Genomic DNA, 26,117 nt, shown 5'->3' with positions numbered 1-26,117 from the left:
CTTCTCTTGGCTTCTGAGCGCATTGCTCCTCCTGGCCTCAAACTAAACTTTGGCAATATGTTTTAAGCTTCTAGTTCCGTCTCGTTCTCTGGTTTGGTCCATCTATCTTGTTCTCTCTGTAGCCTGTCTCTGTAAACTTGTACCAATAATCAACTCTCTGTAAATCATTTTTTCTCTCTCTGTTCTCTCTTAAGTAGCCTCTCTTTCCCGTCCTGTTTTCATGAAAATTGGCAATATCCTATGTCTGACCAATTCTGTAAAATCTTTGTCTGATTCATCACTTTGTTCTTCCCTGAATGAGAAGTTACTTTCAAGAATGGCTGCTTCATTCTATAATTGAATTTTACCACTGTTTGGGACTGAAGGTTGTGCTACAGGCATACCTGTAATTCAGACAGATCATACTGTAATCCAGAGTTTGTCTGTATTCCAACTATATCACATAGACTTAGAAGGTGCTTACAGGTGATCCCTTGATCCTGGCTTAAAATTCTTCTAGAGTAACACACACACACACACACACACACACACACACACACACACACACACACAATTTTGTTTTTGTTTTCGTTTTTTTTTAATTGTAATTTTTTTATTTTACTAATTTATTCTTGTTACATCTCAGTGTTTATCCCATCCCTTGTATCCTCCCATTCTTCCCTCCCTCCCATTTTCTCCTTATTCCCCTCTCCTATGACTGTTCCTGAGGGGGATTACCTCCCCCACACACACAATGTTGAAGAGAATTATTTTATAATTATTGTTTAAAATAATAATGTGACTTTCTGGACTTAAAAGTGCTATATTCATTTTACAATAAATGCAACAGCTTGTTGGAAAATATCTCATGAAGTTTGTAATTAGTAGTATGAGACATAAGGAAAGAGGACAGTTACTTTGCATTAATTAACTAAAGAGCTCTAGTTTATGGAACAGCAAGAATTAAATTTATAAGTTGATCTAATAATGATAATTTATCATCTTTTTAATATACATTATATATAATTGATGAGATATTTCATAAAATGTAAGAATTTAATAAGATTAAATTGAAGCCAACTTTAAATAATTAATTATAGTAGTGATAAAAATTAAATATTATGTGAGATATTTTAGTATAACTTACACCAAGTGTTGCTTTTTATGTCATTTTCTAATGTTACCATATTATCTGAAAGTCACTATGTGAAGCAGATAGAATATAGCATACACTTAAAATAGACCACTTAGAGCAAAATACAGCAAGTTATCACAATAAACATTGTAGAAAGACTAACTGTGAGAGAACAGATATAGCTTTTAAAATGGCTTTGAACCAGCATGTGTGTGTTTGTGCATTTTTGTTTGTTTTGTTGCATACATAAACTAAAACTCACCTTAATGCTCTTTACTACTTAATGCTTTGGAAATACAATTGAACTGACAAATATTTAATAAATACTTACCTAGTATCAAACATTAGTGTGAAGGGTTAGGCAGAAAATAGTAAAGAAAAAACATGCAAACATAACCAGTTAGATTTAGATTCTGATATTTTTAAGTAAATAGTTCTAGAAAATCGTTTGATTATAAATGAAGGCAATGATTCTAATGGAAAATGTGAGGTATGCAAAGAGATAAAGAGACCTTTTTTTTCTGGAACTATTGCAGAGGAAATAATGTACGCCAGGCATTGGCGGTTCTTACCTTTAGTCTTAGCACTTGGGAGGAATTTGCTTATGAATCTCATGGTTTGAGGCCACTCTTGTCTACAGAGTAAGTTCCAGGACAGTCCAGGTTACACAGAGCAATCCTGTCTCAAAACACAAAAACAATAACAGAAATGTTTTCAATATTATCTTTAGGATGGGCTTGTCAATTTAATTGGTTATCACTTAGCAATTAATATAATACATATTTGCACTAACTAAAATAAAAACATTTTAGGTGTGTAAGTGATTATATAATTCCATTTTGTATCATTAATTTATTTTGTTTGCCTCTGTGAAACAAAATTTCAATTGAGTTGGAGAGATAAAATGTGTGTGTGTGTGCGCATGTGTATATGTATGTGTGTGTGCATATGTGTGTGTATGCATGGCTGTATTTTATGCATGTTTGAAAGAAAATGAAGACAAAGAATAATCTTTGATAGATAGATTAGATAGGGCTGAGAATGAGAGCGTGGCATTAAAGTAGTTCTAGCTTAGGAATATGAGTAAATGAGCAATCAAAACTTCTATTAATTGAGAGAGAGAGAAATGTGATACAGAACAAATTTATATAAAGGTCAGAAGTCAAGATAATGGTGAAATAATGATGATAGATAGATAGATAGATAGATAGATAGATAGATAGATAGATAGACGATAGATATGGCAAGTAAATGTTCAAATTATTACCACATTAATTGTTATTAGAAACTATATAAATCACGGTTACCACATTGGGAGTACAAAAGAATTTCTCAAAACTGAGTCATGAGGTGTTGTAGCTCTCAGTAACTAAAAGATGAAGAATGTCACAGAAATGAAGATGAAGCAGAAGGATAATGAAAAATTACTAGTGTACAGTAGGATGATAGATGCTAAACAGACACAGGAGGAGGGATTGGGAGAGTTAGAAATGGGTGAAAACCTCAAGTGTATTCAGTTCAGTTGTGAAAAATGGGTATTGAAACATATCTTCCTTACTACTGAATTTATGTGCGGCCTGATGCTGGCCCTATATGGCCACTCCAGAACCTAAGATGGGAGGGAAGAAATTATGGGCAGGTATTGAATAAACAGCAACTCCAGAAAGAAAAAAAAAAAAAAAAGAAACATATCTTCCTAAGATCACACTATGGATGTTGTTAGTGGTTAGAAATATAGAGGCAAAAGTTTTTTGAGATATTTGATCAGAGTAGAAGGTTCTTTCAAGAATTTTGAATGTGGCTAACAGAAGAGTGAAGAGTTGATAGCAGGAAGTTAATAGAAGTTACTTGTACTTGAGTGAAAATTGAAATCACTGATTATCTATTACTGGTGTGTTCCATTAGAAATAGCCTTAGAATGAGGGGGATGATTAGTCTTATTGCAACTTGATATGCCATGTTTAGTTGATATGCCTGAGAGGTCTTCCCTTTTCTGAAGGGACACAGGAGTGGATTAAGAGTAGAGGGAAGGTGGAAGGCATAAAACATTGGGAAGAGAAGAGAAAGGGAAAACTGCTGTCAGAACGTAGAATGTGAGAGAATAAGTAAGATGACGTTGATGACGACGACGAAAATGATGATGATGACAACTACAATGATGATGAAGAAGAAGAAGCAGCAGAAGAAGAAGAAGAAGAAGAAGAAGAAGAAGAAGAAGAAGAAAAAGAAGAAAAAGAAGAAGAAAAAGATGATGATGACGATGATAACAATAAGGACAACAATGTTGAAGGACCAGGAAAAAAACACCTTTAAGAAGGTGCGGGGCGAGAGTGATACAATAGGATCCAGACCATAAATGGTTGCAGTCACGAGGTGTATGATATCTCCATCATAGTTACTGAGCAAGGTAGAGTGAAGAGGAGAAGCTCTGATTAGCACAGTTACCAACCTTGAGATAAGCTGTGAGGGAGCTGAAATGAGATCAATGGCACTGAGACACAAAAGTAAAGGGGAAGAGTCTAATTATGGTTGTTTGTAGCTTAATGACAGGGATACATTCTGTGAAATGTGACAGGCAATATATGTCATACAACTATCAGCGCGTACTTACACAAACTTAGATAGCTGTGATATTATGAGGAAGTACAATCTTATGAGACTTCTGTCATATATGCACTCTGTATTGCATGAAATGATGTTCAGTGGTGTACTATTCCATTTGAATACTTTGCATGCATTGCAAATCTAAAAACAACCATGATGGAAGCTTCAAGGTCTCTAGTACTACTTTTGTTGTAGCTTAACTATTTGTTTTGTTGGCATATTTTATATCAAATTCACACTTATTGCCTTTTTACAATAGAGGCATTATGGTTTCTTTGATTCATAGTTGTGACAACAATAACAGCAAATATGTTTATTCAATATTCATTCATAAAGAACTTATTTTTAAGGAAATATTTTTATGAAAGAAAATAATGTATTTTCTTTGTATATCTATATATATAATGTTTTTGTTTTTCATATTTGATGTCTACTTTTATAGAAGAAAATTATTTGCTTAAAATGAGATAAAAGTGACCAGTCATGAGTATGAATGTCTAAACTGATTCCAAACAACTGTTAAAAAAGACAAAAAACCAGGAAGCTCAGGTTAACAGCTTCCAAAATGAAAAAATGACAGAGACAGTTTCCTTCCTGTTCAGTCACCAAAACTCTCTATAACATAGGAGCATCATGTTCAGCCTTCAGACCCAGTATATGTGACAGACATATCTGTCAGTCAGGAACTGTTGAGGAATTGCTTACTCTGTCTTGACAGAGTTTTGCCGTTCACAATGCCTATATCCAAGCTTGCCCATTTTTAGGCAGAATTCTGTCTGTGCCCGAAACAAGGACATTTTGTCCAGTGGCTACTTTGTCACAATTGAAACCGTCTCCATATGGAGGTTCTTTGATATTCACCATCTTCTTTGAGGTCGAATGGGTGTATCCAGGAATTAACCTGTCTTGTTGTCAAAGAAGCTTTAAAATAATAAAATTTTATTCCTTCTCAAGACAAGACAGTTTAGTTTTACAATTAAGCTTAGTTGTTTAGGGGTTAAGACATTTTTAGGTACAGATATGTTTATACAGATGAGACGTGGTCGATATTGGTTTAAATTCAAAATTATTGACTCACCAAGATGGGAAAGATGTTTTCTTCGAGGTGCCGCAAACAAATAGCCAAAACACTATTAATGTAGCATTTATATAATTCCTGATTGTTTTGTGGCTCTTCTTGCTGTATCTAGTTTATTGTATATATGTATAATAGTACAAATATATATGCAAAAAGGAAAAGTAATAATACAAAATACAGAAAGAAAAGAAAAGAGAGAAAGTAAAAAGAAAATATGACAAAAAACATGAAAAAAGACCAGAAAAAAATCAAGGATGTTACAGAGTAACAAAAGTAATTTTGTATGTTGGTGTTTTACAATATATGTACCATAGATAACTATTAGCAACATATAATACAATATTGACATTTTTCTTCTACTTGTGCAGAACCTTTAGTAACTTTTATTTTACAGATAAATGGACCTGATAAAGGAGCAAATTGCTCTAAAAAACAGTCACTTAAATGAATTCTTCTGTTTCAGCATCTGGCATGTTTTTCTCTTCCAACTTATGTGATGGCAAAGCAGTGGAATAGCCTACAAGGTAACAAGCACGACATTACAGGAAAGAACTGTACATATTATAAACAGCCTGCACATCATAAATTCCATTTCTATACTCAGAAAAATAGTCATTCATAAGTTGAAAACACTGACAATTTCAAGGTTAACTTTCTATTTATGTCACGACAGAGCTTTAACATGTTTTAAAGGGTAAAGTAGGTATGTACCAAATAAGAATTTGTCATGTTTTCCACTAACTGTTATTGACAGATGTGTAGCTTATGTAGTCCCTTGAAATATTGAAAATTTGACATTAAAATCAAGATTATGGCAGTAGCAGGGATTTTGTATGGGAAGTCTGGTGTTGTGGAACATTGAGTTTTCACCAGAAGCATCATTTCCCAGTACTCCTTTTTTTTTTTTTTTTTTTTTTGGGTTTCTGGTGGAAATGACGCTACTATTAGAAAGATCTGAAGTACTCTGGAGAGAGACCTTCTGCTCAGTTGCTAGTCAAGCTGGAATCTGCTGTGACAGTTGTCAACAGTGCCCTTTTTGATGTCTCCCAGTTGTGTTCCATTTAGAATAAGTACTTAAAGAGACACCTGCTAGGAAATCCCAAATAAAGGAGCAGTATGAATCTGGCACACATAATGTAAACATTGTATTCCTTCCCAACCTTGGGCAATAACTTAATAAAGCCTTTAAGACAACAGAATCTTTAATAGTCATCCTTTTCAGTATTGATGTGGAGTAGCGATGTGCGTACCAACATCAAAAGGGTTTTTTTGATGCCTACAGCTGAGATCTGGGCACTGCCACATTATCCTGCTGCCTTGGCTCTCCAGCCATATGCTGCCATTTATCGTGCAGCCTATGATTCAGGATGTGATGCTTAGCATAAAGTCTTTCAGCCCTGTGCTCTAAACATTCAAGAAGCCAGAGATTTCTTCTTCAGAAAAACATATCACAAGATTTGCTAAATGTCTGGCATTCAGAAAGTGTATATATATTCTGAAGTATTAAGGGGCATTGTATAAAGAAGCCAAAATTGTACTTACTGTTATAAAATTGCAATGATCTTAATATGCATTATTAGAAAGAGAAACAAAATGGTACAACTGTTATATGTTTTCAGTGAACAGGAAAAATATTCTAAACTTAACAGACTGGATAGTTGAGTCTTTGGAAGTAGAGAAAAAGCTGTTTTTCAGATTTGTGAAAATGACTAAATGAAAATCAAATCGAGAAATTTGGTTCAAAGACGTAAAAGAAGGGTGTGATTTCAGGATTTTTGTCTTTATTCTTAAGAAGATACAATGGAGAGATGATAATGTTAGTGGCTCAGGCCAAATGAACTCTTTGCACTCCTTCAGACTTAGACTAGCATGTCCTTAGTTCCTCAGCTGCCTTCACTTACATCTTAGGAGACGTCACAGTCCCTATGCAACCTGCTTTGCCTGACTCATTTTTCATATTGGTTCTGAGCTTTGCTATATTGACTAGATTGCATTTTCCAAAAACAAAAATGCATTATGGATAGGAAGTAAGTTTGTGTCTGGTTGATCAAAAAAAAAAAAAAAAAAAAAAAAAAAAAAAAAAAAAAAGGTTTTCCATGAAAAGGCATTTTAAAAAATCATATAGTAAAAGGGTTCATGCAGGAAATGTGTATTAGATAAAGAGCTCCTCTCATCATAGCTCACCATGGAATATGAATCTGGCATAATATTTAATATTTCTCTAACATATATATTTGATATTATGATTAATTACTATCATGCCTTCTATACATTTCTTTCTAGTAACTCCATAGTATAACAAAGTAAATATTCTATTACAATATTCAAAGCATAAACATAAGTAAGTAAATACATAAATAAATAAATTCTTGGAGAATAGAGTAATTTCCAGTAAATGCATTGGTTATGGAATGTTGCTCACTAATTGATGTAAGGACTAAGTAGACAATAATCTCTTAGAATAGTTTTATTTCATGGACCACGATTATTCATCCACATTTCTCATATGTATGAGGCTTCCTCACTGTCGGATTTCTTTCTAAAAATCCCATCTCTTTACACCTCTTTTTCTGATATAGCAAAAATTCACCTATTATAGAATGTAATTAACAATATGATAGTGATTACTGAATTGATCTTCTACACAGTTTTATTTTAGAATATATTTCTTTTCAGTTATTGAAAAGTTGCTATGGAAAGATGACATCATAGCAATTTTTTACATAGATTTATTGCCTCTCACATTATCTTATTGCAATTATTTTTGTTTACTTTACTATAAAGACTCCTGCAAGGTCAAGAACATTATGTCTATATTCTTGACACATAACTGCTTTTATATTCCTTGCATGTAGCTTACACTTGATAGAGGTTTTCTCTATGATATTTTTAAAGAGTAAAGAAATGACAGTTGAGTGACTCCTCTATTTCTTTGACTACTTATCCATCTACATCCATACAACTTTGACATGAAATTTGAGTTTCCCAAAATGATTTTCAGCTTCCCAAATAGTATTTATCACATATCAACACACCATGCTGTGTGTTAAGACTACATCATTTTATTAGCTGAGTGTGCTTGGGGAATTTACTAAATACATCTCTTCTTTTTGTCTTTCTAATATTAAATGGGATTAATAATAATTCTAGGCCTTCTGGGTAATTCACAGAAGACATCACTCTTTATATCATTTAGATAGATAGTGTCTAGCATAAATAAAACTAACCCAATATTTGTTATTTATTTATTTTTTTGGTGGTGGTAACACTAAGGTTTATTGGGGTGTCCTAGTACAGATGATGGGAATGGCCCATGGTGCTTTTAATGTACAGAGCCCAGAAGTCTTGCCAGTTCTTCTTGTGCAAAGACACCAAGAAATTGACAGCCAGGTTGATGTAGACCAGTTCATCATCAGTCATCTTCTCCTGTCCGACAACAACAGCCAGACACAACACTTTCTTCATCTGGAACTTGATCATGGATTTCACCTCCTCCCCTTTGGCCACTAAGTTTTTACTGTGTGTCAGTGGAGAAGGGAACTTGCCTGCCTTGTTTAGTCCTGGGGCCAGGATACCTGGGATGTGCTTGATCAGAGACTCTGAGGCCAAAACGGCATCATACTTCTTGGCCAGTTGTTCTTACAAAGTTTCTTCAGCGCCTTGATGTCCATGTCGGGGTATATCCATGGCCTTCGCCTCATCACAGTGATGCTGGTCCTCCCAGCATGCACACAGAGAACTTGGGGTGAGGTGCGGGCTTAAGCCTGGTTTTACCCGAGAACCATTTGTCCTTCTGAGGGTAATAGTTCTTCAGGTTGGTATGCAACTCCACAGTCCCCAGAAACTGGCAGCACTTGTGCTGGTTTCCGTGCAGGACTTCTCGCACCGCCTTCAACAAGGTGTCGCAAGAGACCTTTCTGTTCATGGTTGCTCCAGCCCCGAGGACCAGAAAAGATAGTTATTGTTTATTCTTATTTACAAAAATATGCATTGAGATAACCTAACGTGACAACTGGTGGTTTCATCACTCAACTCAGGTTCTAATGACATGGCTCCGTAACAGAAACTTTATGGTGTTAAAATTATTCTGATTGTTATAATTGACTAATTCAGGGTAGTTTGTACTTGCAGGTTTTATAATATGCTCTATCGTATTTCTTCTCTTGACTCTGGCCTTTGCAAAGATAGACAAGGAATGCTCTATAAGCATTCGTCATGCTAGCTCATGGTGAAGATACAGACTCCTTAATGGAAACTTTAAACCCACAATTTTCTTTTATTAGCTTAGTGCCATGATTAATATCCTCAAAATAAACAAAGGAGCAAGAGCTGCAACGTTTCTAATATCAGACAGGCTTTTATTAGTGTCATATCAAAAGTCATTTAACTACTATGTGGTTAAAACTGTCTTATTGAAACAAAGTTATGTCATAACAGTGCTGTAGCGAAGGTGAATAGTTCACATTGTACTGCATGTTCAGTTGCACATAATTAAACTCCACGAAATACAATTTCACCGAAGAGCTGTCTTAGAATCATAATTGGCATAAAATATGCACAATGTGTCATTTTACAGTAGATTTTTATCTCTAAAATGTTTGGTTAAGGTCAAATCTCTGAAACCCAAATATTTTGAGTTTTTTTTTTTTTTTTTCATAAACTGTATTAACCATGCCATTTTCCCTGGCCCAAAACTTTGTGGATTCCACCTGTATCCCTTCTCACCTAACCTCATGTTCTCTCTCTCTCTCTCTCTCTCTCTCTCTCTCTCTCTCTCTCTCTCTCTCTCTCTCTCTCTCTCTCCCTCCCCCACAATAACCAAAGAACTCAATAAACAAAGAAAACATTGAAGTGAAAAAGGACAAAATTTAAAAAAACAAAAAGCACCGCCTCCAAAAGTGTCCATTTTATTTTGACCAAATATTAATCTGCATGGAGCATGCTTTGTAGTATTAATGACAACCCCAAAAATATTCTCTTGAAGAAAACTTATTTTTTTTTCTAGTGGTTAACTTTGCAAACAGCTTTTAAGGGGTTGTACTTTGTATCTACATCCTCTTCTCTGTGTTGGAAGAACCTGAAGTATTTATTATGGAAGCAATATTTTTTAGGAAAAATTCAGAGCTCAAACTAGTGCATAAATAGTCTTTCCTACATAGTAAATTAAAGTGTTAATAGTGCATGCATAAATATTATATAAAAGTAAATATTTTCAGAAGCTTAAAATCAAATGAGACCACTCTTTTACCACGCACTCTCTGCTTAACCCTTGACTCTAATTTCATTTTTCTTCTCTTACATTTTGACACTTGGTCTTACTTTAGCCAAGGATGGCTTTGAATTTTTTTCTTCTTGCCTCAGTTCAGAATTCTGGAGTTACAAGTATATACTGTACTATCTGGCTTTCTCAAATTGCTGTGCAATCAAGTTTCTGTTCATATGGAGATAAAACTCATTCACTCAATTCTACAAATTAAAATTGAACTGAATAAGGTTTGCATTGGAATGTCTCTGAGATGTGTCCCTAGAAGTGTGGCTTACGTTAGGAGTTTCCAAAAAAGGGGAGTCGTCTTCCTGGAAGGAATTTCAGATTATGTGTTTCAATAAAAGAAAATATTCAAGAATTTTCAGTTTGTTTTTTATGAGAAATATTGGTAACTCTGGTGTTTAAGGGATATAGCGATACATCCATTGTCAAGGTCATAAGAACTGGGGCAGCTTTTTAAGGTTTACACAGAGGTATGTTCCGCAAAGTTACAGAAAGCTCTACACGGGAGAAGGGCAGGGAGAAGTGTAAGGATTGGGAATGTTAGCTCTAATCACAAAGTTGCATTGATAGTAACATATTATATCCTAGTTTCTAACATCCTGCTTATGAAATATCATTTCTATTATTCCATTATTCTTAGAGCAATGCTTAGTAAGTAGACATGTGTCTATTTTCAAATGAAGAGTATGCAAAGTTTAACACCATAAAACTTAGGAAAATGGTGTATACATTAAAATTAATACAGGGTTTTGTGATAATTACATCAAGTAGCTTATACTTTTCTAAAACGCAAATAATCTACCCAGACCTTTATGAAGTAAAACAAAACAATAAATATGTAAAAATGATTTGAAATCAAACGATAAATCACATCATCCCTTCATTCTTATCGTACATTTTGCCATGAAGCTGTATTTTGCTTTGATGTTATGACAAAAAGCGAAAATTACAGGATACAAAAAAAGTTGACATAGAAACATACGTCACGGCCATCATCATATTGTATCTTGTAAAGTTGTCAAAATATATGAACAATCCTTTGAGACGCTTGTGTAGCTTTCCTTGCTGCCATGTCTTTCACAGAGTCTGAGGATTGTCAATATCAGTCTTATCTTGCTGTCATTGTACTTCATAGCTCATCATCATCATTGTGGCTAGCTGTATTGTAACTCAGTCTCATGTGTTCTTTTTTTTTTTTAATTAAAGAGCTATGGTGTCTTGTTAATTGGTATATTGCTTTTGTTCTGCATTATACATGATGAGAATTGGCAAAACGGAAATGTAAGAGTGAACCTTGAGACAATATGGCAGAAAGCATCTTAGCTCTAAGTATGAGGGTCTTTACAATTCATAAAAGAGACTACATATGAGGTGTCACATACGAGCATCTCACAGAAAGCACGAGGAGAACAAAAATCTGTGGATAATTCACCAGTTATACTAAAATAAAGTGATCCAGGACCTGAGTTCAAGGGAAGGAGGCAGAGATGGTAAAGTATGTGGCTCTATTAGACTATACTCAAAGTTATTGTAAAGTGGAATATATATTAATTTTTTCTCTTATTCTTTTGTTATACATACATATATATATATATATATATATATATATATATATATATAACAAATTAAAGTCTTTTAAGATAGGTGTCTGAATTTTTCACATACACACACACACACACACATGCCACATGCACAGGCACGCACACACAGCGTAGGCTAGCATAGAATGACTCATTCACCTTAGGTTTATTATTTAGTCTTATTTCATACTTTCAATAGAAAGATAGCAGGACCAGTACAGGAATGAGTCACAGAGCACAAGTTTCAATTAGAATTAGAAATGACTCAAGTTGATCTTGAGACTGTCTGGTTGCCAAAACCAGTTTCAAAGTTTTTCCATCAACGTAATAAAGATTAAAACAGTGTCAAAATATCCCTGAGAAAAATAATTGAAATGATGAACCAGGACTACTGACGGATATTTTTAGAAATTGCCATAGATTTCATTGAGGGCACAGTTCACTTATTTCAGGAGTAATATAAATGATACCCCAGTGGTTTCAGAAAAGAAAAAAAGAGTGAAGACATATTACAGATTTACTTTGAGAGAAAAAATAACTGAAAAATATGATTTACATAACTTAGGTTATATTACCTTTCAATTTTCAATTTCCAGCAATTGGTATGACTCAGATAAAGAGTAACCCACAAGAAATCACATGATATTGATAAAAGGCTTTTGAAAGAAAGTGACCTTTCTTTGGGTTTTGTGGAAATGGTCTCTCATTCTTCTTGTATCACTGTTTGTGTCCACAGTTATGTTTATGTATTTTGTAGACAAATATAACCGTTCTCCTAACACAGAATACAGTCACCTATATCTTTTAATGACTTCCCCTGAAAATTTCAGCAAACACATTGTAAAAGTAATTGGATTTCTTTCATTGTGGAGTGAATCTATGTATGCTTGATTTTGTGCTTGTACATGTGTATTCACATTATTCATGCATTTACAGGAAACTATCCATAGTTGCTGTGTAGTAACATAGGATCGAGACCAAACTAAATTAAGAAATCAACTTAATTTTAAGAATTAAGCTCATATTAATGGGATGTAACTCAGACTAGAGAGATGCCTTAGTAGATAAAAATGTTTACCTCCAAGCTTGACAACTGTAGTTTAATCTCCTGAAATCACACAGTGGAGAGAGATCTAACTCCTACAAAGAGTTGTCTGAGACCCTACACATGCATTCTGACATACGTATGCACACTCACCTATATACACACAAGAAGTAAACAAAAATGTGGATGGATAGATAGATAGATAGATAGATAGATAGATAGATAGATATTAAATAAAACTTACAAAAACATTACTTGAAAGGTAGACCATAAGGCCTGGAGAGATGGCTCAGAGGTTAATAGCACTGGTTGCTCTTGTGTTGAACCCCCAGGAACCACATGATGGCTCACAGACATCTGTAATAGAATCTGATGCCCTCTTCTGGTTTGAATGAAAACACAGCACTTGTATACATAAATAAACTTAAAAAAGAAAAGAAAGTCAGATCATAACTAATGACCTAATTTTAACTCTTAGTACAGCACACTGCTGTTTAACAATAGTTTCAAGTACTAATTCTAATATATTAAATCATTCTTTATGAAAATGTGTAAAAACAAGAAGTTGTTTAATTATATTCTTTTGAACAACAAATGTCCTTTGAGCTTCTGAGATGTATTCTTTGAAAGCACTTCCTCTCCTTTTATTATTCTTGTTTTGCCTCTGCTCTTCATCAGGACTGACACATGTTCAAGGACACATCTGAAGGGCAGAATTTATGGGCTGCCTGCTCCAGTGTGCATTAGATTTGCAGTCATTGAATAGATTAGTTTAAGCAATTAAAAGAGACACCATATAAACCTTGCACAAGCCTATAATGAATCCAGGAGGAATTAATGGCCTTGAGAGAAAATAAATCAAATAATCAGAATAGGATTAGATTGTGGTTCCTTTTCAAAACTGCAAGAGAGAAGGCATAAATGATTCCATGAATTCATTCTTCATTTTATTTAACGTTTTTTGAGAAGACAGAATAATGCGTTTTTCTTTTAAAGGGATTCTAAGGACACATCAGTAAACATTATTCTGAAAGTTTGTGGGTTTTTTATAATCATTTGCATATTATGAACTGCTGTTTGCATAATAAGACCTCTGTTATTTCTAGTCAGTCTATGGGTGATTACACATATGAATAACACAGTCTTGTATCCTTTGTGATATATGTTATTGTAATCTCTGAAAACATCCTGACAGGTCTCAGCAGTGGGTAACAGTGATTCATGCTACAGAGCTTTAGATGACACACCACACTATTGTATTCATGTTTAAAAGGCAAAAGGCTCTGTACACATACCAAATAAGCTTTGTCCAAATACATTTAAAGTATACATTTCTGTGTAGATGTTCCAGTTGATTCATGGAATGAATCCAGATATCCTGGCCTTCGTTGATCAATACCTACGATGGGCATGAATGGACAGGGATCTGCGTAGATAAAGTAGTCATACGATTAAAATGAGTTGATAGGAATTCTGACAGGGATTATTACTAGTTGGACTTGAATTTGGTATAGAATGCCCTTTCTTCGTCCATATCCTCTTCTTTTTTTACTTCCAAAAACACCTTCAGATTCTTGTAATCAAAATATATGATGGTAGGTGAAGAGCAGCGCAAACTTCACTGTCAAGAACACTTCTACTGCCCTCTGGAAATGTGAGGATCCGTCTCGAAAGCTGGAAGCAACTGGAAGCAACACAGGGTGAGAACTCACAGGAAGAAAGCTACTTGTGCTTGAGAAATTGGGCTGTCTTTTTTTAACTCCCCAATTCTATCCCACTCCCCCCACCGCGCCAGCCCATGGGGGGAGCTGGCAGAGAAATGACTCATATATTTGCGATTCTCAGAATATATATAAGCTCACACGCTACTACACATTTCAATCTTCTTCTGCATTGAAAATTAGTGAGGATAATAATCATCACTAGTGTTATGAATCTAGAATTTTAAAATTCAAACTGACTTAAAGAAGCATCAGTGTGGAAGAACTTCCCTAGATAGATGTGAGATAATATAATACCTTTATAGAATACCCGAAGCAGGTTTGGATTTTTCTATTTTCTTTTCTTTTTCTATATATTTATAATTACAGAAGGAAAACTAGGAAAATGGCATCAATGATAAAATCTACACAGGCCACATATATAGCCATACTTTGAAAACAAGGTAGATACCATTCATATGACTATTTTAAGACTTATAATTTTTAATTTTAATTTTATTAATTTATTCAGATTACAACTCAATTGTCACCCTATCAATTGTATCCTCCCATTCTTCCCTCCCTCCTGCTTTCACACTATTCCCCTCCCCTAAGTCTAAAATGGACGGCTATCTCCTTCCCCACTATGTGGTCATAGGCTATCAAGTTTTCACTGTAAAGTTCTGTTTACAAATGTAGCAAATTATTCCTCAAGAGTATCTATGTCCATGGTATACTTCAGGACTACTAACAATGAAAGAAATTTATTAGTTGATAGAATAAACTTAGGTCTTTAGTGGATTGTTGGCATGTCCTTGAAACTAGTTTTTTGGTAAAAAAACAGTTTAGTTATTTTAACTCAATGTACAAGTTTTTTAAAGACTGAGTGAAAATTCCAAAAAAGTATGTTTACCTATCCCTTTTTATTTAAAAAAATTTAAAAGCTATATTTCACTCACATCAGTGATATTAATTTATGTTGAAGAGTGATGAGCCAGGTAATGGTGTTGGCATTTCTCAGTCATGCCACCAAAATCCAAGAGGACAATATTTGTTTATTAGCTAAGATTGCTTTGTGTAACTTTGCCCTGCAGTGGCTTAAACCAACATCGCTGTACATGTTTCTGAATGTAACACGTGAGTGATAATATACTGATATAAAAATTATTTATATATCAGAGGTTGTCTGAATTATAAAAGGGAATATATATGTTACAACTATTAACAAAATGAGGCTATGGATTTGAGAGGAGCAATTGGGTGTTTATGTGAGGGTTTAGAGTGATGAAAGAGAAAAGAAAAATGTTATAATTTCACTAAAATCTCAAAAATATCTTTAAAAGAGGGTATAAATGGTACATTTTAAATTAATGATTAATGGACTTGATAGTACTTCAGGAAAAAAAGAAGCTTGAAAATTAAATATGCTGCAAATATCTAGGGATGTGTAGAATCATTGAGAAGCATTCATAACCACGAGAATAGCTACAACAAAGTTTATTTTTAATTTAAAAAAAATTGATTGGCAGAGTACTGGAATGCTACAGAAGGAAATTAGCATCAGTGTGTCTTTTGATGGCAGTTTTTATATTTCTGGGAATAGGACAGGCAAATATGCTTGAAGTGCTAAAATAAGCAACTTTAGCTTTACTTGAAGAGAGTCATTGTTTCTTGGTAGAAGATCAGCTTCAGAGTAAGCAGCGCCCACTTGGAATTCCCTCTCTTGCTATCACTCCTCAAATAGCATTAAGTGAGTCATATTTTAGATGTTTTTCACTTGTATGCATCAGAAACATTATGCTAAATGTGTTGTTACACACAGTTACGGTCATGTATGTACTCCTCCTACATGTAATAACTTGACAAACCAGTAATATGAAGGCATCAGATTGAACAAGAGGTGTTAGCAATGTACACTGACATTTATCCTCTATTTTTACAGCAACGATATTGATGTAAATATAAAAGTCATATTTCACATAAAGCTAAAAGTTTAATTTGTAGCTTATACACTAGATGATTTACAGAATCAGAACTTCAGCAATCTTAGCTCAGGAAAATGATGTACCTAAGATATTGACATAAAATAAAATCATCCTGTGAAATATAAGAAAGCAGCTCAAACAAGCTAAGGACAAAGGAGTCATGATTTGACAAGAGCTCATCTTAAAGAGTTGGGTACTCTTAGTTGAATCTAAGTAGACTATGAGTCATCCTGTGATGGGAATGCCAAGAAGAGCTAATGGAATCTCGGGCATCGTTAATAGAAGTGTGTGCTATGGAACTATTGAGAGTGGCTCCCAGGGTCCTCTGCACTGCTAAGAACAGCTGCAAGGTAATGTTGTGTTCTGGATGGTAAATTTTGTAAGACACTACAAAATAAGAGAAGGACAAAAGATTGTTTGGAAATGATTCTATATAAGGGAAACGATGAGGTTAAGAGTTATAGTACACATCAGCATTTCAAATGCTTCTCCTCATGGAAAAAGAAAGACATTTCATCTAACATAATATAAGATTAATGTGAGTTATGTAAGCAGGTAAATTTGGATTTTCTGCAATGAAGTAACTTCTTTCTAAACTGAACTGTTAAAAACGGAATGCTTTCCTTGTGAGGTGGCAAATCTCTTGCCAATGTAAGTGTTGAGGCAGATGCTGATGATCTTCTGTTAGCACTGGAAGAGAGGCTTCTTTATAGTTATGGAATGAATGCTAGGTATCAGTACCACAAAATGAGGAGCATAGGCCATCAAATGGCTTAAGTGTAAAAATAGTTATATGTCTCTAATGCAATTAATGAACCCCAACCACTTCTAAGTTTGCTAGTTCCTCTGAAAATGTAAAATTATATTAGAGTTTTAAGATGTTAAAATAAAACGACCAAATGCAGGCCTTTATAACAATATATTACACTTGGTTTGATTTTTAACTTGTAGAGCATGTAGTAAGAAAATATTGCATTTTTGTTATGTTTGTTTTATATTGAATTTAGCATTACATATCCAGCTTCTCTGATATTTTTGTCCCTTAAGCAAGAAGTGCATATGACTCAATACTGGAAAACTGTCATATATTAAACCAGAACTCCTCCAAAGTGATTTATTCAATGATGGAAGTGCTCTCTGGCCATGAGAACGAATGGAATAGCCACACATACTTTTATGCACAACTACTATAACTAAGAATCTCATGTGGATTTTATTTCCCTTTTCATTGGTTTAAACATTATAGTCACATAATATTGGCCAGTAGCAGTTTAAATAAATAGATTATTTGATACTGCTACATATAAATGCATGTATCAGTAAATACATGTTCACATGACAGGAGAAACTGCTATTTTCTTTATCATAAGGGTTTAGATACATCTTAAAGCCTTGTGCAATGTATCTTCCAATATAACTTGGGATCTCCTCATTTAAGAAATTGTACATTGTCTAAGATTGCAAACTTCTCTTCTATGTGGTCAAGCCAGGAGCCTTCACAGTAGGCTCTTCTGCCCTGTTCCTTTTGTTTTTTATGTATCCGATTTAAGTACTCAAGTTGAGACTTGATATGCTTATTTACTCATATATTTTGGGCCTCAGATCTGAGGACACCTTTAGTTTATCATTTGGCTTCATGATGTTCCAGTTAATCAGCTTATGTTTCCTAATCACAAGCTGCTAACAACTCTGAAAACCTTTGCCACATCCCATTTTCTTCACACTGTGTTTCATTCTTTCAGCTCTTCACTGTAGAATGCTTTTTATGAATTTTCTACAAAATGAGTATGAACATTGAGACATTTGCCTGAGCCTATAGCAGAAGCAGACACTGTCGTTGGTGTCAATAGATCGATTCGTGAAGTAGGTCAAAGTAAAGCACTATCTTAACACTGTAGATAGAGAAATCCCTGAAACATGTGGTGGCTAACTTCCAGTATCCACCCATGGAGGAAACTGAAACTGCAGGATCACTATAAATTTGGGGCAAACCTGGGGTACATAAGGAGTTACTGGATAATCAAAGATATAGAATGAGACCTTGTTTTGAAAATTCAACAAAGACTCAAACTGAACAAACAAAAACTAAAAGGAAACATAAATTTTGAAAAAAGTAAAATATTAACTTATCTATGATCACACCACCTTCAGTCAATATTTCCTAGTAAATACATCTTAATGTGTCTAAATTAAAGTTTTTGTTTTTTCAAGACAACCTTCATGGTTGACAGTCCTCATGTATGTGTGTGTGTGTGTGTATATATATATATATATATATATACACACACACACACACACACCAGCTACTTTAGATAGCTGGTAGTAACTCTTTGATTTGACTTGGGTGATTCAAAAGGGTTGAAATTGTTTTTATACACACATTTTCTTTTATATCACTAGTTTCTTTATTGCTTATTATTTGTACTTGTTACAAAAATATTTTTATAACTGCATATAGTGGATTATGCTTGCAATCTTAGCACTGGGAAGACTTAGGAGAATTGGTGTGTGAGGTTAATAAGACCTATAATGCACGACCCTGTCTCAAACCACCCCCACCACCCACCCACGCCCCCACACACACACACACACACACACACACACACACACATACATATGTATCCCATTTGATACCTGACAAAAAACTGAAAAGCAAGTGGGAGAGGTGTGGCAATCATTATAATCCATTCGTTAAATGACAAACTCAAGTGCAGAGACCCACAGGCTTGTCTACAAACTTGAGTGTTTTGAGTTGTAACATGAGGTATAAATGACATCATCTCTTTATAAAGAAATAAAAACTGCTGTCTGAATATATGATATGCCTTTCTTCAACTGCAGCACATTATCCTGCCTTTCTTTTTTTTTTTTTTTTTTTTTTTTTTTTTTTGAGTTGTAAATCACTTTCATCTTATTTTAAAGAGTTTTGGTAAAGAGAAGATAAAATATTAACCTCCTGAAAATACTTTAGGCTCTTCTACTCCATATTTATTGGGTTCTTGGGCTATACTTCATATTCTGGGTAGACAGAATTGGGCATGTCAGACTAGAAGGAGACATGAGTCTGGGTAAGGAACCCACTGTTGCTATTAGAAGAATAATATATTTACAAACTTTGTAGACAAGAATGAAAAAGAATTAACACTTAGAGACAGGTTGGCTTCAGAGCAACCTGGTAAGGAACCTACTAATACTTCCTAAGCATATAATAGGATAATAATAGCACAGTTTGGCTCAGGAAAGAGTGATTTCTCTATTCATTCTAATTTAGAAGAAAAAAACCAAACAACAACAACAACAACACAACAAAAACCAACAACCAACCAAACCAAACTGGATAAACAGAAGAGAGCCTAAACTAAAGACAGGTTTCATTTGGGCATGCCAAAATGATAAATTTTCTTATGTATGTATGCACATGTATGCAAATTTTAGTATGCAGTAAAGAACCACAGTCTATGCATTAGCAATTTTAAAGGGATTTGGATGCTTTAACGCACTTCTTAAATGTGAAAAGTGTGACTTTACCTTGAATTTCTGACTTTGGTTATAATTTTTAAGCTTTCTGACATTCTTTGAAGATTTCAACATAGACATTTTCAATATAGACATAAACTATACTTTGGACAAAAATTGATGTTTTTTCATAGATCATTAATACAAACACCTTAGTTAACTTAAAAAATAGCCAATCTCATTCTTTTAGTACAATAATTTTGCATCATTACTATCTTTGGATCATAATGAGCTGGTATAAAATATTCACTCACTAGGAGTACAATAAATAAATTATGAAACTTTCTGAAATCAATTAATAATAAATTTCTTATCCCAGGTGTGATACCCTGCAAGGGAAAATAAATAAGACATTTTAATCGAAGAAGAAGAAAAAAAGTTGTAAAAGGTCGTGGTTGCACTGCTTGAGCAGGTTGCTTTTTGGGGTGTATGGGGGAGGTTGCAATCATTTGAAACGTGTAATCTGGAATACTTCCTAAGCATATGGAGTGGTTAAAAAACATGGCACAGAAATGCAAGTGAGGAAATAGAAAATTGGATAAATCAAGGGAAAAGCCTGGGGGAAGGGTAACGCGTGGTGTAAGGAAGCCAGACCAGATGTCGAGATGGCCACTATGGGCTTGCTTTTGACATCATGGGATTATTCTGAGTGTGCTTTTTTGAAAGAATAAGCTCCTGTAATAGTTCAATAAAGGACTGAACTGGTGGGGGTGGTTAAAGTAGGTTTTAAATGATAGTGCTTTCCAGTTTCAGCATATGGACTGAAGTAGATTTTAGAATTAAATATATCCAATAATGGGTATAAAGAGTTTTTCATTTTAAGCATTGCCTTGCATACTGATGATTTTATTTTATACTATGTATTCTTTCCCTTCTGAATGTAAGGTTACTACATAATGATTTGAAAATTTCCAAGAATTCTACCAATTATGAAAAAAATAAAAAAAGCAGTAAACCTTTTGTCCTCCTTCCCATGGACAGAAGTATGATTATTGTATTTAATGTATTTAATGTATTATGTCTTATATATGAGGACATTTTGCTCAGTTTAGATGTTGAGTTATGCAGAAAAAGACAGACATGTACTTTTACAATGCCCTTGACTTTTCATTCAATATATTCTCTCATTCAAATATATTAAATTGATTAACCTGAAACTTTCATTTTTTACTCCAAAAGAGTAGTTGTATGAGAGATTAATTCCAGATAATTACAGAAATACTTTTTGCAATGGCATCTGGTCTACCATTCTGCCACAGGCCAGAAATTTTCCCAGAAATTTCAAGATAGCAAGAAAAGAAAATATTTTAGATTTCCAAAAGGTATTTTTTTTTATATTCCCAGAAAGTTTTTCTTAGTTGGTTTATGTTCATACATAAAACAAAACTAGACCAAGCTGTAAGAAGCACTCACAAATACACATTGTCTGAGCAGTACAGTATAAGTAAAATTACTAAAGTACAGAATTTGCCTGTAGCATACTAGGGCCAAGCCAGGGAGCCTACTAAACACAGATGAGTGGTCCACTAAAGGACATTTCAGTGCTGTCATCACAGTTTACTTCCTCTTGACTTTTCTTTGTTGTTTTTGTTTCCTAATGCATTTAAATTGTTCTGTTTGTCTTTGATTTGTTTAGCTGTTCTCAGAAGAGGAAATATATTTAACAGTGAGATATATATTCCTTATGAAGACAATCTTGAAGTGCCTCAGGTTGTGCAAAATGTCCTCATTTACTAGGCATTAAGCATACTTCTGTCCATATATATATATATACATACATATATATACACATACATATGTGTGTATGTGTAATTTGTTTTGTTATGGACTTTGTATGATGGTAATTTTGAATAACTTAAACAATATTTTTATGAAAGCATTACAAAATATTGATATTTCATTGAAGATTGTGTTCATGTTGTCTCTTCAGATATATATTAAAATTGTAAATATATATATATATGTGTGTGTGTTTGTTCACTTTACATAGCTACAAAACTCACAGACTATTAACACAGCCAAAAATATTATGCTAATTAAACCTGGAAACTATTTTAACATTTTAGTAGTAGTTCTAACATGAACACTGCTACAGTTTTTATTTCTGTCCACAAGGTGCATAACAAAAAAGATCCTTTTGTTTGGTTCTGCATCTGTCTTTATATTTATGTGTGATGTGTATATATGCCCACGCTTGTGTGTGTCCATGTATATGCAGATGCAAGGGGCCTGATATTTGATGTCTCTGCTATCACTTCTTTGCCTTATTTTGGGAGACAGGGTTTCTTGTCATCAGTCAATGATTCGGCTAGATGACTGGGCTAGAGAGCACTTTTCTCTGCCTTCTTTGTGCTGGGTTTACAAATGTGTGCTAAAACTGCCCATTGCATGCTAAACTGAACTCAGGCTTTTATCTGTGTTTGAAAGCACTTTACCTACTGAATCATCTTCTTGTTTTGTTCTTTCATTTTATATTATCAAAACAAATCCCTGAGTTTATTGTATCTTTTCTAATTAAATTGTGTTTTCATTATATTCTTAAATAATAATAATCAACATTTGGGTTTTTTATATGGAGACATTCGGTCTATCCAATTTTGTTACCTATATCCCACAAATAAATTCATGTATAAAAATGAGTATTTTGCCTAGTCATCCTTGCATGTTTGGAAATCAATAAAAGATCTGAGGATTAAAAGAAGAGGGGTGATGCTAGTCTTAAAAGTCAGTTTATAAATGTATTTTTTTTATTGTGGCCATCTCTATGATTATCTAAGTAGTAAAACATTTGCACTTTGATTATATTGCCATTGGGTTTTTATAGTTCTCATGGGTAATAAAAACATGTCAAGAAACTAAAGAAAAATATCAACAAATTTGGAAGGTAAACAATATGCTTCAGAGCTAAGTTGCAACTTTAAATGTACATACATATCTATATGACAATCTACTCTTCCATAATTGGAAGATCTTCATTGTATAATAAATCAATCTTGTCCTTTACACATCATCTGTATTGCTCTCACTTTTCCTCCCTCCAACCTCCCCATTTGTGTTGTTTTGTGTGTGTGTGTGTGTGCACATGCATACATGTTCATTATATGCAATTTACTTTAACTTGTAAGTTAGTATTGCAGCTGAGCTCAAATACTGGAAGATAGTCATCAGCAGTGACCCCTGTGAACTTCAGTTTGGTTGTTAGAACACAATATATGTCTTCATTAAACACACTAAAACTCCATGAAATATTTCACCAAATGGAACTCATCAAAGATTTTTTTTCTCCTTGTCATAACCAATGAATAATGTCTAATGTATTCATTAATTATTTGCTTTTCAAAATTTAGCTTATGAAACCCAGCAACTTATAGCCAATGCTTTTGAGCAATGTTAATAAATGTGTTTTAAGTCCATTCTATTCTATCTAATCAAAAATTATCTGAAATATTTTAGAATACTCTCACTGTCGACAAACATTTATGTTACATTAATATAATTCATGTTAAACTTTGCAATAAACGTATAGAGTTTTATTCCTTTGGAGACTTCCCTAAACTAAACAAACACACTAACACTGAGTCATGCCATTGCTTTATAACATACCTTAATAAGTCATATTAAAAGAATACAGGCACATATATTGTGAAATAAATTCCAGTGTCTTCATATTGGTTCTGTTTTAAAATAAACAGTTTTTTGAAAAAAAAAAAAAGAATGTTTTTCATAGCAACAATACAAATCATTAGAAGCAATTAGAAGAAAAGTAGATATTTTGGTAAACAAGGATATGCATATATTTTTAAATTTGACTATATTTTAAACTTCTGTTACATTTTAGAGATGATCAGTGTTTATTTTATATGCTAATAATCTATGAAGGATAGCCTTCCATGAAAATGAAACTTGTCACAGTAAAAGTTACATAAAGTTAGATAATTTGAAAAGCAAAAAAGTTTAAGAAATATTTAAAGTACTATTATGAGTGTTTGAATATTATTAATATGATAGGTGTTTATCACCTTATTTCCTATGAAAGATATTTTCTTCATTCCACACATAAGTAAACTGTGATGAAATTTGCTTTTTTGTTTTCTTAAGTGTATAATTATTTTTTTTAATTTTCTTTTTTTTATTAATTTATTCTTGTTACATCTCAATGTTTATCCCATCCCTTGTATCCTCCCATTCCTCCCCCCCCAATTTTCCCATTATTCTCCTCCCCTATGACTGTTCCTGAGGGGGATCACCTCCCCCTATATATTCTCATAGGGTATCAAGTCTCTTCTTGGCTACCTGCTGTCCTTCCTCTGAGTGCCACCAGGTCTCCCCCTCCAGGGGACATGTTCAAATGTGAGGCACCATAGTACGTGAGAAAGTCAAATCACACTCTCCTCTCAACTGTGGAGAATATTCTGACCATTGGCTAGATCTGGGAAGGGGTTTAAAGTTTACCTCCTGTATTGTCCTTGGCTGGTGCCTTAGTTTGAGCGGGACCATACTATGGGGTGAAGTAATGTTTTTAACTCTCGTGTCTGGATGCTTATACAGAAAAAAAATTATAGATAATCTTAACTTCAATTTCAAAAAAAAGAGAAGGCCTTACATGAATATCAACCAAACATGGCACATCAAATTTTATTAAGAGTAGGCACCTCTCCTTGTATTAAAGGTGGACAAAGCAGCGGAATAGAAGGAAAAGGGTCCCCAGTTCAGGCAAAACAGTCAGAGACAGTCCTAGCTCCCTCTGTTAGGAGTCTCACAAAAAGACCAATCTCCACAACTGTAACATATATACTGAGGGCCTATACCAATCCCATGCAGGCCCCTAGTTGTGTCTTTGAATGCCTGAGTCCAGGTTAGTTGATTCTGTAGATTTTTTGTGATGTCCTTGAACCCTGTAGCTCCTAAAATATTTCATCCCCCTTTTGGAATGCTGAGGTCCATCTATTTGGCTGTGAGTCTCTATATCTGTTTCTAACATTTGCTGAATGAAGCCTCACTGAAGAAAATTGGGCTAGGCATCAATATATGGGTAGAAGAATGGATAAAGAAACTGTGGTACATATACACTATGGAATACTACTCAGCTATTAAAAACAAGGAATTCCCAAAATTTGTGGATAAATGGATTGTGCTAGAAATGATCATAATGAGTGAATTAACCCAGAAGCTGAAAGACTCAAATGGTATATACTCACTTATATCTGCATACTAGCCCAAGGGGCATGTCCCACGAAAGCCTTCAATTACCAGGAAACTGGGACAGAGGGGAGAACAGCCTACTGGGACTCTAAATGAGAGAAGCATGGGAGAATAGCAAAGTAGAAGGATCCAGAGGGTCCTAGAAACCTACAAGTAGAACATTATGATAGGCAGATTTGGGCCCAGGGGTCCCGCTCAAACTAAGGCACCAGACAAGGACAATAAAGGCAATAAACTTTAAACCCCTACCCAGATCTAGCCAATGGTCAGAACATTCTCCACAGTTGAGTGGAGAGTGGGATATGACTTTCTCACGTACTTTGGTGCCTCACATTTGACCATGTCTCCTGGAGGGGGAGACCTGATGGCACTCAGAGGAAGGACAGCAGGTTACCAAGAAGAGATGTGATACCCTATGAGCGTATACAGGGGGAGGAGGTCCCCCTCAGGAACAGTCATAGGGGAGGGGAATAATGGGAAAATGGGAGGGAGGGAAGAATGGGAGGATACAAGGAATGGGATAACTATTGAGATGTAACAAGAATAAATTAATAAAAAAATTTAAAAAAAAAGAAAAAAAAAACAATATCATTAGGCATCATTTCAATGACATTGTTTTTTTGGTTCTATCCTGTTCCTTGCACCACAAGGGCTCTGGCTTCCAGCTCCCCAGGCAGTGTCAGGGTAGGCTTCCTCTCATTCCAGGGATCTTAAATTGGGCAAGTTAGAGCTCAAATTGGGTTGGCTACTTCCACAATTTCTTTACCACCTTTACTCTGGCACATCTTGTAGGCTGGACAAATCAATGGTTTTGTGGCTGGCTGGTTTCCCAATCCTTACATTGAAAATCTTGAATTGCTACAGGAGGTGGCCATTTCAGTCTCTGCATCTTGCAATGCTAGGAGTCTCAGTTAGGGTCACTTTCTTAGATTCTTGTGAGTGTCCATTGCACTAGGATTTTGAGCTCAACCCCAAGATGCCCCAAATTCCAGTTGTCTCTACCAGTAGTCCCTTCCTCCATCCT

At 34.4% G+C, this 26,117-nt stretch overlaps 1 protein-coding gene and 1 pseudogene across 4 annotated transcripts in view; one reads left to right on the top strand and one right to left on the bottom strand.

The window, feature by feature from the left end:
• Positions 1-26,117, top strand: part of Pcdh9 (protocadherin 9) — a 939,572-nt gene that overhangs the window by 284,524 nt on the left and 628,931 nt on the right. The window lies entirely within an intron of this gene.
• LOC127201958 (60S ribosomal protein L10a-like) lies at positions 8,085-8,721 on the bottom strand (annotated as a pseudogene).

The sequence above is a fragment of the Acomys russatus genome, chromosome 18, assembly GCF_903995435.1.
Source record: "Acomys russatus chromosome 18, mAcoRus1.1, whole genome shotgun sequence".
Lineage (NCBI taxonomy): Eukaryota > Metazoa > Chordata > Mammalia > Rodentia > Muridae > Acomys > Acomys russatus.
The sequence above is the reverse complement of the archived record's forward strand: the minus strand, read 5'-3'. Positions and strand labels throughout refer to the sequence as shown.